Source organism: Oncorhynchus keta, chromosome 2, assembly GCF_023373465.1.
Source record: "Oncorhynchus keta strain PuntledgeMale-10-30-2019 chromosome 2, Oket_V2, whole genome shotgun sequence".
In the NCBI taxonomy this organism is placed as follows: Eukaryota; Metazoa; Chordata; class Actinopteri; order Salmoniformes; family Salmonidae; genus Oncorhynchus; species Oncorhynchus keta.
This window is the reverse complement of record NC_068422.1, coordinates 41,831,313-41,846,414: the sequence shown is the minus strand read 5'-3', so window position 1 is coordinate 41,846,414 and position 15,102 is coordinate 41,831,313. Positions and strand designations below refer to the sequence as shown.

The following is a 15,102-nucleotide window of genomic DNA, read 5'->3' as shown; positions in this document are numbered from 1 at the left end:
ATGGACAGGAATCTAAACAGTTTTTACTTGGATATCAGTGGGAACTTGACGGCTGGTGAAGAATTCCTCAGATGCCTTGCAGCCAATAAGCCAGTCCCTGACTTCCTCAAAGGACTCAACCTGTCGGACACAGGGAAGGCAGTCAAGGCACCAGGTGTACCAGAAGACCTGGGCTGTGAGAGGCAAAGTCTCCGGAGAAAATCTCGTAGTCCAGCAAAGGAAAGCAGGAGCAAGAGCCGAGCAAAGAGCAAGGTGAGAAGCAAGAGCCGTCCGCGCAGCAGAAGTCGTACCTGAGGAAAAAGACAGGCAAGAAGCAAAAGCAGACCACGGAGCAGGAGTCACAGTCGTGGAAAGAGCCAGGTCAGAAGCAAAAGCAAGGCTCGTAGTAGCAGCCAAAGCCGAGGGAAAAGTCAGACAAGGAGCAAAAGCAGAGCAAGGAGTAGGAGTCGCAGCCGTGGAAAGAGTCAGGGCTGAGTGGAACATCACCCAGATCACAGGGACAAAAGGAGCCCCAGTCGGAGCTGTAGCAGCAGCAGCATCAGTAGTCACGCCTCTTCGTACAATGACCTGCTCCAGTGCCTCAAACTGGAGGACAGTATGCCTTCCATCAAGAATGTCATTCTCACAATCCAGATCATAGTATGAGAACGACGTGTCATCATAGGGTATGGTAAGTTAATGAATGTTCTACAGACCTTGTGAGATCCATTTTGCTGTAAAACTATCAATTATATCGGCAGTGAAGAAGGCGAGGCAATCTAACAAATGTCAAATAAATTCTCACAATACAACTCATTGTCTTTTCTATTTGTTCCATAGGCCAATAACTTCAGCAGAGAAATCCTGAACAGCAGTATTCCAGGTTGGCCAGTCTCGGCCAGAAGACAGTAATTTCTTCAAGTTCCAGATGGGCCTAATCCAGTCAGTGGACAGGAAGTTTCCCAGATGAGACAGCAGGAAACTGACAGCAATCTCCTCCCCCACAAGAGAGTGGGCTGTGATTTTGTCTGGCTGCAGGATACTAGGGAGGTCTCGCCTGTTCAGAAACTGGAGGAGGTTGAGGATGAGGAGGACATTCTTTATGGGAATGAGGATAACCAGGCAAAACAACACCCTGCCACCCTGCCTTTTGCACAGTCCACAACCATTACCCAGCAAAGCTCTGCAGAGGTCTCACCGACAGGCCCTCCTTACTATCAAAGCATGCCTCTGTTCGGGAACCATGGTGAAATCCAGGACTTCAAGATGCCTCTTCCACTGGTCCAGTTCAGTGTGAGGCCTGAATCTAGGGTTCAGCCTGTCCCTCCTGCTCCTGATGTGAAACCTGCCCCTACTGTGAAGGACTGTGAGAAGATCAAGACCATGCTGAAAACCATTGGGCTGAATCTGGGCACGGCGGAGATCAGTAACTTGATGATCAAGCTGCAGCAGCAGATGGATGAGAAGATGACGGAGCAGAAGGATGAGAAGATGCCGGAGCAGAAGCAGGAGGAGAAACTGCCGTTACCAGCACCAATGCTGCCTCTTCCTCTTGTAGCTGGGGAATCACAGGAGCCCAGACTGGCCTCGCCAGCACTTGGAACAGCGCCAATACGACAAGCACTGAAGTCTTCACAGTCCATTATTAAAGGTGAGAGCAGTCTCTATACAACACATTCACTCTTACAGGAAACATGTGAATCTATATTACTTATCTGACTAATTGCATTTCACTTGCTTTCTTAGCAACAAGGGAGAAAGGTGCAGAGAGTGATCCACATGATAGCAACCATTCCCAGAGGAATTCAGGCAAACAAAAATGTAATTTACCTGGCAGTATCATTCCAATCACACTCTTTTCTCTGAGATAAAACTCATTCGTGCTGATGATAATTACTCCTGATGTACAGTACCAGTCAAAAGTTTGGATACACCAATAATTCCAGTTTTTTTTATTTATTTGTACATAGTAGAATAATAGTGAAGACATCAACACTATGAAATAACACATGGCATCATGTAGTAACCAAAAAAAGTGTTAAACAAATCAAATATATTTTATATTTCAGATTCTTTAAAGTAGCGACCCTTTGGCTTGATGACAGCTTTGCAGACTCTTGGCATTCTCTCAACCAGTTTCATGAGGAATGCTTTTCCAACAGTCTTGAAGGAGTTCCCACATACGCTGAGCACTTGTTGGCTGCTTTTCTTTCACTCTGCTGTCCAACTCATCCCAAACCATCTCAATGAGGTTGAGGTCGGTGATTGTGGAGACCAGGTCATCTGATGCAGCGCTCCATCACTCTCCTTGGTCAATTGCCCTTACACAGCCTGGAGGTGAGTTTTGGGTGCTTATCTTGTTGAAAAACAAATGATAGTCCCACTAAGCGCAAATGAGATGGGATGGCATATCGCTGTAGAATGCTGTGGTAACCAAGCTGGTTAAGTTTGCCTTGAATTCTAAATAAATCACCATGCTTCTACACCTGCATTGCTTGCTGTTTGGGGTTTTAGGCTGGGTTTATGTACAGCACTTTGAGATATCAGCTGATGTACGAAGGGCTATATAAATGCATTTGATTTGATTTGATTTGAATCACCCGACAGTGTCACCAGGAAAGCACCAGCACACCAACTCCTCCATGCTTCACAGGGCGAGCCACACATGCGAAGATATTCCCATCACCTACTCTGCGTCTCACAAAGACACAGTGGTTGGAACCAAAAATCACAAATTTGGACATCAGACCAAAGGACAGATTTACACCGGTCTAATGTCCATTGCTCGTGTTTCTTGGCCCAAGCAAGTCTCCTCTTCTTATTGGTGTCCGTTAGTAGCAATTCGACCATGAATGCCTGATTCACGCAGTCTCCTCTGAACAGTTGATGTTGAGATGTCTGTTAAACTCTGTGAAGTGTTTATTTGGGCTGCAATCTGAGGTGCAGTTAACTCTAATGAACTTATCCTCTGCAGCAGAGGTAACTCTGGGTCTTCCTTTCCTGTGGTGGTCCTCATGAGAGCCAGTTTCATCATAGTGCTTGAGAGTTTTTGCAACCGCATTTGAAGAAACTTTTTCCGGATTGACTGACCTTCATGTCTTAAAGTAATGATTGTCATTGTCATTGTCATTGTCATTGTCATGATTGTCAGACTGTCATTTATCTTCTTGACATTTTATGGACTTGGTCTTTTACCAAATAAGGCTATCTTCTGTTTACCACCCCTACCTTGTCACAACACAACTGATTGGCTCAAACGCATTAAGAAGAAAATAAATTCCACAAATTAACAAGGCACACATGTTAATTGAAATGCATTCCAGTTGCCTACCTCATGAAGCTGGTTGAGAGAATTCCAAGAGTGTGCAAAGCTCCCATCAACACAAAGGGTGTCTACTCTGAAGAATCTGAAATATAAAATATATTTTGATTTGTTTAACACAATTCCATATGTGTTATTTCATAGTTTTGGTGTACAAATAAAGAAAAGCCCTTAGGTGTGTCCAAACTTTTGACTGGTACTGTATGTTGTGGTGTGTAAACTGTAAAAAACTGCATTTTAATATTCTGATGAAATGGGTCTGTCTAGAGCAAAGATGACCAGGTGAGTCAGAGGAGATCGAGACAGGACCAAATTAAAAGGAAAGAGACTCTTGTGAAGGAACTGGAGGATTTGCTAAAGCAGGATGGTACAATATTATTCATTATAGACCCATCTTTTCTGTCTACATAATTTAAGCATTATTTGTTGATTCTATCATTACTTGTTAATAGAATGACTCTTAAAGGCCTTTTCATTCCTATATTTTTCAGGGTCTAGCTTTTTAATTCCTGTCATCGGGGTCTACTGTCATGAAGACATGACCACTGCTGAGAGCCACGCAGCAACACTCCGCTGGGATGAGATTAGCATGGCAAGTAAATTTTTTTAAACCTTTATTTAACTAGCAGCTATTAAAAAAATAAAAATAAATACAGTTGAAGTCGGAAGTTTATATACACGTTAGCCAAATACATTATTTTAAGAATGTGAAATGTCAGCATAATAGTAGAGAGAATGATTTATTTCAGCTTTTATTTCTTTCATCACATTCCCAGTGGGTCAGAAGTTTACATACACTCAATTCGTATTTGGTAGCATTGCCTATAAATTGTTTAACCTGTGCAAAGAGGAGGCAGTCAGTCCTGCAGGAAATGTATGTCTTACAGCTTCCTATGCTGTCTTTCATCAGTTGTGGATTGCTACATGTCTCTTTGTCTCACAATTTGCTATAACAATTTGAATGCTTCTATTGACTTCACCAGAAGCAGACAAATGTCTCAATGCTCGAGCCTGAGAAGAAATTTAAAAAAGGCCAATTTAAAAAAAAATTGAAACATCAGAAAGAGGGAGTTTCAAAGCGAAATGCTGGCGACAGAGGCCAGTATCATTAACAAGAAAGGTAAAGGCTGCTTCCCACCTTACTTTGCTGATGTTTAAGAAGTCTAACATTGTAGTCAGTCAAGGATACAAACAATATACAGCAAACAGTTGAACATGTCAAGACATTTTACATTATCACTTGAAGTCAGAATGGTGTGTGTTTTATAAACTATAAGTTGTCCTCTGATTGTTCTAGCGATGACAAAATCCATTGAGCTACAGTATTCTACATTAAAGTTTGAAGATGTTGGTGGCAATGAAGACACATTGGCGGTACACTTGTTACATTGCCATCTTTCTTTTAGTATTTTGTTTGCTTAGCTGTGGAAGCTCATTTAGATGTATCCAGGGTTGTGTTTTGACGCAGTAGAGATGATACCTGAACTTGTCCAATAAGAATGCTCGTATTCATTTTCCATTTCAAAGCATTTTGCTACATTGTATCCCACTGAACATGATGACCCAGGCGCTGAACCATAATGGCGTGTAAGATTGAATTCCTGTCTGGCTCTTTGTAACTGTAGGAGGTGTGCAAGCTGCTGATCCATATGCGTCAGTCACCCAGAGGTGTACCAGCAGCTGGGGGTTGTCCCTCCACGGGAGTTTCTGCTCCATGGCCCCCCTGGCTGTGGAAAGACCCTCCTGGCCCTGCCTGTGGCTGGTGTGATTCTGGATCAAGGTTATTTCAGACCTTTTCACCTAGTTGGCTCGGGGATTTGAACCAGCAACCTTTCAGTTACTGGCCCAACGCTCCTATCCGCTTGGCTACCTGCCGTTATCATAGTTATTTTTTATTTCTGTTAAATTTGGGATTTTTACTTAGTTTATTTTACTTAGTTTATTTAGTTTAAGTTGTATACAAATATTTATATTTCGTTTTTATTATTTTTTAGTGTTAGGGATAGAAAGCAGGCATGGGAGGCTAGGCTAGTCATTTGTGTTGAATCATTTTTGGGGGATGTCACTTTGCAACTGGTTGGCAGTAATACAAGGTGACGGGTCAGGTTATAGGCTTGATTTTATCATTTTAAACCCATCTCAATGTGACGTGGATTTTAAAGGAATAGTCTGTGAGAGAGACTGATGTAAAAAAATATGGTGGAAGTGAAACGGGACCTGTGCTGCTAACAGTGTAGCTTCTTTCCCTGTCACCATATTGGGCTCAAACCAGTGGTCCTCTGCCCGTAGACACACGTGACCGTCCTACTTGACAACATACCAACCGTTTGAGCTATAGAAAAATATCTTCATTCAATAGCTAATCGGCGACATTTCAAGCTAGCTGTGGATTGCGCCTACGGTACATTCACTCCTTTTAAACTCACTACACAGCGAGCGACCCCAGCCGTTGAGCTGAGCCCAACAGCCGATTTGGGTCATGGCACCAGTGAAATAAATGGACGTCAGTGTGCTGCTACTCAGTTATTTATTTGACTCATTATTATCTATCCTGATGCCTAGTCACTTTACCCTGCCTTCATGTACATATCTACCTCAAATACCTACCTCGTACCCCTGCACATTGATCTGGTACTCCCTGTATATAGCTCCATTCTTGTGTATTTTATTTGATTCCTCTTGTTACTATTTTAAAACTCTGCATTGTTGGGAAGGGCTCGTACGCAAGCATTTTACAGTAAAGTCTACAACAGTTGTATTAGACTCATGTGTCAATTTGATTTACTTGACAACGTACCAATCGTTTGAGCTATCGAAAAAGACCTAATCGATAGCTCCATCGGCAACATTACATAACTCTGTTACAGAGCAAAACTCTTTCGCCCATGTTTACACCAATCCACTGCTTTTTAACTTTAGTAGAAAAGGCAGAATCTAGTAGGTAACCTAGAGACCTTTTATGTCTTTCTGTTATCTAGTGATCGCTAGTAATAGGGATGCACAAGCTAGGCCTATTTGAAACATTGCCATCTCCCAGCCACATTTACCTGCCAGATTCAGTAACTAGACAATCTTCAAAAAGCTTAGGTTTTTGGCTGAAGTTTAGAAAAAATCTAATTGAAGATAATTCATGATGGATTTTAGTTAGTTTTGTAGTCAAGTATAATAGTTTTAGTTTTTCAAACGGGTTTGTTCATTATTTTGTTTTAATTCTTTTTTGTTTATTATAATAACCTTGGTCTGCATGTTGTCCATATGTATCTGGTGGTGTGATTAATTTTTTTCCCTCACTACTGTGCAAAACCTCTTTTTACACATTTCCTGGAAAAGTCTGCAAATAATATAGTGGTTTCTAGGTGACTTATTAATTTCCCTCTGCGTTACCAGGAAATGGAGTTGCCCTTGCTGAAGGTGTCTGCGCCAGAGCTGGTGTCTGGGGTGTCAGGGGAGTCTGAGCAGAAGCTGAGAGAGCTGTTTGAGCAGGCTGTGGTAAGTGTCACTCCTAAGTAGGGCTGACACCATTTAGTCGATTGTTTGGTGGATAGGCTTTTGGTCGAGCAGTCACAAATATACAGTGCATCCGGAAAGTATTCAGACCCCTTGACTTTTTCAAAATGCATTACAGCCTTATTTTAAAATGGATTACATTTTATTTTTCCTATCAGTCAACACACAATACCCCATAATGACGAAGCAAAAACAGGTTTAGACATTTTTGCAAATTTATATTAAAAAATATATATTTTACATAAGTATTCAGACCCTTTATTCAGTACTTTGTTGAAGCACCTCTGGCAGCAATTACAGCCTTGACTCACTCCAAGGGTATGACGCTACAAGCTTGGCACACCTGTATTTGGGGAGTTTCTCCCATTCTTCTCTGCAGATCCTCTCAAGCTCTGTCAGGTTGGATGGAGAGCGTCACTGCACAGCTATTTTCAAGTCTCCAGAGATGTTAGATCGGGTTCAAGTCTGTGCTCTGGCTGGGCATCTCAAGGACATCGAGACTTGTCACGAAGCCACTCCTGCCTTGTCCTGTTGGAAGGGGAACCGTCACCCCAGTCTGAGGAGCAGGTTTTCATCAAGGATCTCTCTGTACTTTGCTCCGTTCATCATTCCCTTGATCCATTCAGGCCAAAGAGTTCAATATTGGTTTCATCAGACCAGAGAATCTTGTTTCTCATAGTCTGAGAGTCTTTAGGTGCCTTTGGCAAACTCCAAGAAGGCTGTCATATGCCTTTTACTGAGGAGTGGCATCTGTCTGGCCATTAGTGTAAAGGCCTGATTGGTGGAGTGCTGCTGAGATGGTTGTCCTTCTGGAAGGTTCTCCCACCTACACAGAGGAACTCTGGATCTCTGTCAGAATGGCCATCGGGTTCCAGGTCACCTCCCTGACCAAGGCCCTTTCCCCCCCGATTGCGCAGCTTAGCTGGGAGGCCAGCTCAAGGAAGAGTTTGGTGGTTCCAAACTTCTTCCATTCTAAGAATGGCGGAGGTCATTGTATTCTTGGGGACCTTCAATGCTGCAGTTGTTACCATTCCCCAGATCTGTGCCTCGACACAATCCCGTCTCAGTGCTCTACGGACAATTCCTTCAACCTCATGGCTTGGTTTTTGCTCTGACATGCACTGTCAACTGTGAGACCTTATATATAGACAGGTGTGTGCCTTTCCAGATTATGTCCAATCAATTGAATTTACCACAGGTGGACTCCAAGTTGTAGAAACATCTCAAGGATGATTAATGGAAACAGAATGCACCTGAGCTCAATTTCGAGTCTCAAAGTTCCAACTCTCAGAACCAAGATGTTTTGTTGTTGTTGGGGAAAGCCCTACTCCTGAGTCCTTACTGTCAGGCTGCTACACAGGTTTTTAAAATGTCATTTTACAGAAAACTGCTGCTTTTTTTTAAGGACAGCTTGCTCAAACTAACAATTCTGGTCCTTTTACCCTTGCAGACCAGCTCCCCCTGCATCCTGTTCCTTGATGAGATTGATGCCATCACTCCTAAGAGAGGTGGCATCCAAGGACACGGAGAGATGGATTGTTTCTCAGCTGCTCACTTGCATGGATGGTGAGAGATGCTAGTGGAATACATTTGTTGATTTCATAATTTCATTTTGTTGATAGGAATATCTCCATTTTTAGTACTTATGATAAAAAATATCAATATGACATATTTTGTTGGCAGGCTTGGGAGAGGATCAATTCACGTTCTCTGGTACTTTTGGTTGACGTTCATCATCCCTTCACTCATCGATATGTTCCTCCAGACCTGAACTCTTTAGCTGTCACAGCCCAGGTGATGGTTATTGGTGCCACCAATCGGCCAGGCTCTCTGGACCCAGCACTGCACCGGGCTGGACGCTTTGACAAAGAAATCTGTCTGGGGATACCTGACGAAGCAACTCGTCTCAGGTGAGTGTGCTTGTCTCCTATAATAATAGTGGGTTTGACAAGAATGTGGTTGCTAGCTCTGGTGTTGCAACTGTAAGTCACCCGCCATGTGTTGATTCCTGCTCTCAGAATTCTGAAGACCCTGTGTCGGAAGCTGAAGCACCCTGAGGACATGGACTACCGGCAGCTGGCCCGCCTGACCCCTGGGTACGTGGGAGCTGAACTCATGGCGCTGTGCCACGACGCCGCCATGAGCGCCGTCGACAGGGTCCTGCTGGAGATGCAGGACAAGAACCAGGGCCTGGTCCCCAAGGCAGAGGGGAGAGGAGAGTCAGAAGGGCCTCAGGGCGCATGTCCTCTCCAACAGGGCTCAGAGGTCCAGGAGGTAGCAGGTGATGAGAGCTGTCAGGCTTTAGCAGACACAGAAAGCCAGGAGATGACAGACCTAAGCAACGTACCACAGAGAGATGAGCAGCAGCCTCTGGCCACAGAGACAATCTTCAGGGTGTTATATTTGACTCCATAAGCGTAGACTAGTTGTGTTTTTCACCAGGGCAGAATGCTGTACATAGTATGGGATCCACTATTCCCTCTGACCATTAAGGTGGGATGTTCACCAGATTCAGTGGTGTGAAAATGTTCCACTTCTGTCTTTACCACCAGGGGGAGCTGTGTCACCTGCTGTCTCTGCTGAAGAGCAGTGAATCTCTGTCTGAGGAGCAGATGGCTGGCCTGTGCATACTCATGTCAGACTTCCAGGGCTCACTGGCCAGCGTGCAGCCCTCTGCCAAGAGTGAAGGCTTGGCAGGCTGGAAAGGATGTGGGGGTCCTGCATGACATCCGCGAAGAGCTCACCATGGCCCACCTGGTGGGTATCGCCTCGATAGGCCTGAAACAAAATATCTAATATGTTGGGCTCAGTGTTAGCCACTGCGCACCAACATATTAAGATTTGGACTTAATTTGAGCCAGGAGTTTTTCTGGTCAGGTCACATGGTCAGGAAAAACTCCTTGCCTCCTCCTTAAAGTATAATTGACCAGTTCCTTTGCTCTTGTAGCATCTAAGTTGGTCACGTTCAATATCAACCTCTATCGTGGTTAGCTCTTTAAGAAACATTAAACCATCTACTCTAAAAGCATAACACCATACAGCAATTGTCCCCACCCTAGAAGGTATTGTCATCAGAACAAAGGAAATATACCTGTTCTGAGCATGTCATTTAGATCAATAGGGATTGACAGTGGGAACTTAACCATATATAATTGGCTTCCTCACCAACAACATGGTAGTTTGACTCAACTGTTATGATTTGAATAAGTAGCAACACAAGGAACCATATGTTCTCTTTGGGTTCATTTAACAACCGCATGATGTCAGTCAATTTACACGGTCAATAGCAGTGTTCACAGAGTTAATGGCACATTGTAAATGGGGCCGGGAGGATATCATTATCTATATATTTTTTCCATGGCAAAAATTAAAACGAGAAGCTGTCCGAACTCATTGGTTCTTTATAACCCTGCTGTATGTAAAGTATTGTGTGCTACAGCTTGGAAAATACATTTGACTCTGGGTGACAACATAATGGTGTTTGTTTCTAACATTAGGGCTATTTTATCAGTGTTTTGTCTGCTTGCTACAATACTAACGAGTAAAGTGATACTAGTATCATCTCCTAATTGTAAATGTTATACATACATTAAAATTGTATGACAGGCCTTTTAACTCTATCTAGCTCTAAACACCAGATTCAGACTGGATTGTGGTAGGGTGTATTTCAAATTTTATTTGTCACATGTGGAGACTACAACAGGTGTGGTAGACCTTACAGTGAAATGCTTACTTACAAACCCTTAACCAACAATTAACCAACAATTGTGGTCCTTCTGTGGCTCAGTTGGTAGAGCATGGCGCATGTAACGCCAGGGTAGTGGGTTCGATTCCCGGGACCACCCATACGTAGAATGTATGCACACATGACTGTAAGTCGCTTTGGATAAAAGCGTCCGCTAAATGGCATATATATAACAATGTAGTTTTAAGATAAATAAGTGTTAAAGTATTTACTAAAATAAACTGAAGTAAAAAATAAGAAAAATAATAAATAATTAAGTAGCAACAATAAAATAACAGTAGCGAGGCTATATACAGGGTGTACTGGTGCGAGGGTACATGTTAGTCAAGGTAATTGAGAATAATGTGTACATGTAAGTAGAGGTAAAATGACTACGCATGGATAATAAACAGAGTAGCAGCAGCAGAGTAAAAATGGGGGTGGGGGGACAATGCAAATAGTCCTGGTAGCATGCCAGCATTCATTCAATGTTGTTGACATCAGAAGGAATGCTGTGGTAGTGTGCTGTTTAGATGAATAAGGGCAGTGTGTGTGTGTAACTTTGTTTGTGTCCATAAGCCCCGGTGTGTTCTCCTGAGCAGTTCAAAGCTCAGTGCTCCTGCAGGGGTGTTGCTAGCTGGGCCTCCAGGCTGTGGAAAGACCCTGCTGGCCAAGGTACCATTTGCCAGCTGCTAAAATAAGTGGAATGTTGAAGGCTTGTTTTAAGTAATTAATCATTTAAAACAGTATACCATTTTCTCTTATTTCAGGCTGTTGCCAATGAGTCTGGACTTAACTTCATCTCTGTCAAGGGGCCAGAGATGCTGAAAATGGTGAGACGTTCAGCTATACAGATTCCTGGAGTGCCTCGACGTCACTCTTTTCCCTGTGACCCTTTGCCCTGTCCAGTAATATTGCCTCTGTGTTGGTAGATCTGCTGAAATGTATATTTGTAACTGAAGTGCCCCACTGAAATCAATAGCATCGCCGTAGCTCTCGAAAGCGTTCTCACAGAGAGCAGGCTTAATTGATCCAACAGCCTTTTTCTTAACCTTTATTTAACCAGGCAAGTCGGTTAAGAACAAATTCTTATTTTCAATGATGGCCTAGGAACAGTAAGTTAAGTGCCTGTTCAGGGGCAGAACGACAGATTTGTACCTTGCAAGTTCAAACCCCGAGCTGACAACCTTCCGGTTACTAGTCCAACGCTCTAACCACTAGGCTACCCTGCCACCCCAAAAAAAGTATTGTGCATTATTTACTTGGAGAGGGCTCCCGTTACCTGTAGTCACAGACATCAATAACCTTAAGCATCAGATACCTTTCACACTGGGAGGTAAGATTCCTATCTCATGCCCACTGACTTTATATAATGTGAAGTAAAACACAAAGGATCCTGAGGACCTGAATTATTATCTTTGCATTATGTAGCTAAGATATTTTTGTGTCTCTTTTATTCAAGCTGTGCGTTTCGACATGAGTTAGACATCGTTGTGTCTCTTGTCCCTCCGTAGGTCGGAGAGAGCGAGCGATGAGAATTGACTCACTATGCCCCTGCCGCTCCGGGCATACGGTGAGAGGGGCCAATAATCCGCAATCTGATGGTCACCATCGTGTGAATGGAAGTGTATGAGAATAGTATTGTTGACATGTGGGTAATGGTGGCCGTGTCCTCAGTCTGGAGCCAGTGTCCGTGTGGTCAACCAGCTGCTTACTGAGATGGACAGACTGGAGGCCAGGCGGCAGGTATTCATCATGGCGGCTACCGACAGACCAGGAGGACGTCTGGCATAATTTCACTCCCTCACTGACATGGATATTCACAAAGATTATTATTCAGTGTTTTGGGGTATGATTATATTGACACATGTACAGTTTTGTATACTTGTATGAAGCTACAATCAAAATCATTGAAGTCATTCACCATTATTGACGCTGTCCCTGTAGATATTATTGACCCTGCTGTGCTGAGACCAGGCCATCTGGACAAGACCCTGTATGTGGGCCTCCCACCTCCGTCAGACCGACACGCCATCTTACTCATCATCACCAGGGTAACGTGGAATACCATGGATGGAAGCTCACGATGTAAATTGTCCATGAGCCTCTCATAATGTTTGTTGCTGGGAGAAGGGTTGTTTCGGGATTACTGTGTCTGTCATAGGGGGGAAGCAAACCTCATCTGGAGCAGGACGTGAGTCTGGAAGAAATTGCCCGTGACATGCACAGTGACTGCTTCGCGTGAGTGTCCCAGAGAAGGAAGGAGGGAGCAAAATGCATCTAAACCTGTCTGTCTGCTCCACCGGGAGAAATAAAACCCACTCCCTTAGAACACCCTGATGGTTTTGTTACAGATGTTCACGCCGCCTTCCTCAACACAGTGGCTATAATAACCCAGTGGATATGATGTGTTTGAGTGTATGTGTAATGTGTGTCTGTGTTCCATGCAGTGGGGCAGACCTGTCTGCGTTGGTGAGGGAAGCCTCTGTCAATGCTCTGAGAGCCTACCTCCTGACTCAACCCAACCCATCTTACACAGGTAATACTGGCCTAAAGACATCTACCGTAATTTCCGGACTATAAGCCGCTACTTTATTCCCACACTTTGAACCTCGCGGTTTATACAATGACGCGGCTAATTTATGGATTTTTCCCGCTTTCACAAGATTCATGCTGCCAAAAAACTGAGCACCGTCACATAATGTGACGTCATTTTAGTTACAAGCCGTGTTTCGTTAAAGCCTATTTATTTTTGTTACAAGCCGTGTTTCGTTTAAAGGCTGTGTAAAGTTCATTTGTTTCAATGTACCGGTAGGCACCTGCGGCTTATAGACATGTGCGGCTTATTTATGTACAAAATACATATTTTTAAATAATTCAGTGGGTGCTGTTTATATTCAGGTGCGCTTAATAGTCCAGCAATTACGGTAGGTCCTCTCTGCCTCTTTACTCTTTTTATTGTTTTATGGAACACTGCAAACTTGGTTTTCTGCTCACATGCAGTTCCCCATGTCTGCCATTTAGAAAGCTGGATTTCTGTTTACAATGCTTTCTAAGGCAAGATAAGTACCGTAGCCAAGGTCATAGCAATTGTACAGTATCCTCCACCAGGGATTTGCGCTATTAGCCTCAAGGTCACCAGTCCACTTCCTCTCCTGTCTGAGTCTGTACTTATTAACCCCTCAGGTCATAGCTACGCCAACGGCCCTGTGGCCGACATCAGGGTCAGCAAGCAGAACATTGAGGACGCCTTCAAGAAAGTACGGCCGCCTGTGTCTAAAAAGGTGAGATGCATTGGGACATGGACATATGAATGACTGCACAGACATGCAAGGGGAAGAAATGGCACAGCAGCCATTTTGGGAGGGGGCGTGGACCACACACCCTACCAGTCAAATCTCCTGCACTGTCATCATTTATCCAGTGAGTGACTCGCCTCGAATCCAAATCGAATTAAAAGTAGTTATGTCCCCAGTGAGTGTGTTTCTGGTAATGGCTTGTTGAGTTGCCTCGGTCATCCTTAGGATCAGCATTCCTAAATGTGGTCATTAACAATGGAGGGGGTCAGCACATTATTCCCACACAGCCTCAGGGGTTTGTGGACTCTGGGGAACTAACTGTTCCATAATTACTATTTCCATCCCTATTTGCATACAGATGTACATCTTTATGTTTTGCCATATTTTCTCCCCAATTTCGTGGTTTCTAATTGGTAGTCTTGTCTCATTACTGCAACTCTCATACGGACACGGGAGAAGCAGCATACTCCGAAACACGACCCAACCGAGACGAAACCCAAAATTACACTCTCCATCCTTACCTTGGAAGGTCACTGTCTCTGCACTGATCGCCTGTGAGTGAGACAACGCTAGTTAGCCAATGGAAGCGTAGTAGAACATCTCTCAGAATAACGGGGCGTGGTTTTGGCTTAACTGCGTTGGGGGGGAGAGAGAGAAAATCATAAGGATTTTAGTGCACTTTAATGCACTTTATATTCCCCTCTCTATAGGACCAGCATGTGTATGAGCAGCTAAATGAATCTCTTATGATGATTTGATCAGAGTCCTTCAGAATGGAGGATGTCAGTGCCAAGGACCAACTGTTTCGACACATTACATTACATTACATTTAAGTCATTTAGCAGACGCTCTTATCCAGAGCGACTTAACAAACACCTGCATCTAAATTTGTTGGGGGGGAGAAGACACCTTAACATTTTGACTATATTAACTTTTTGGAGGATTGCTGTTTTCTAATCCAAACCATGTTTTATAACACATTTTATGAAAGAGTAAACCTTATGAATTATGTTTAAAAAAAATATATATATATATATATATATATGGATTACTGTATGTAATGACAAGTTCAAACAGGTGCCATTAATACAGGTAACGAGTGGACAGAGGAGCCTGTCCACTCGTTACAGGTCTGTGAGAGGTTAGCAAATGTTATTGTGAGTGTAGCGAAATGCTTGTGCTTCTAGTTCTGACAGTGAAGCAATATCTAAGTAATCTAACAATTCCACAACAACTACCTAATACACACATCTAAGTAAAGGAATGGAATA

At 43.4% G+C, this 15,102-nt stretch overlaps 1 pseudogene; it reads left to right on the top strand.

Annotated features, from left to right (window-relative positions):
- Positions 1 to 14,635, top strand: LOC118361329 (nuclear valosin-containing protein-like; annotated as a pseudogene).
- The last annotated feature ends 467 nt before the right edge of the window (positions 14,636 to 15,102 follow it).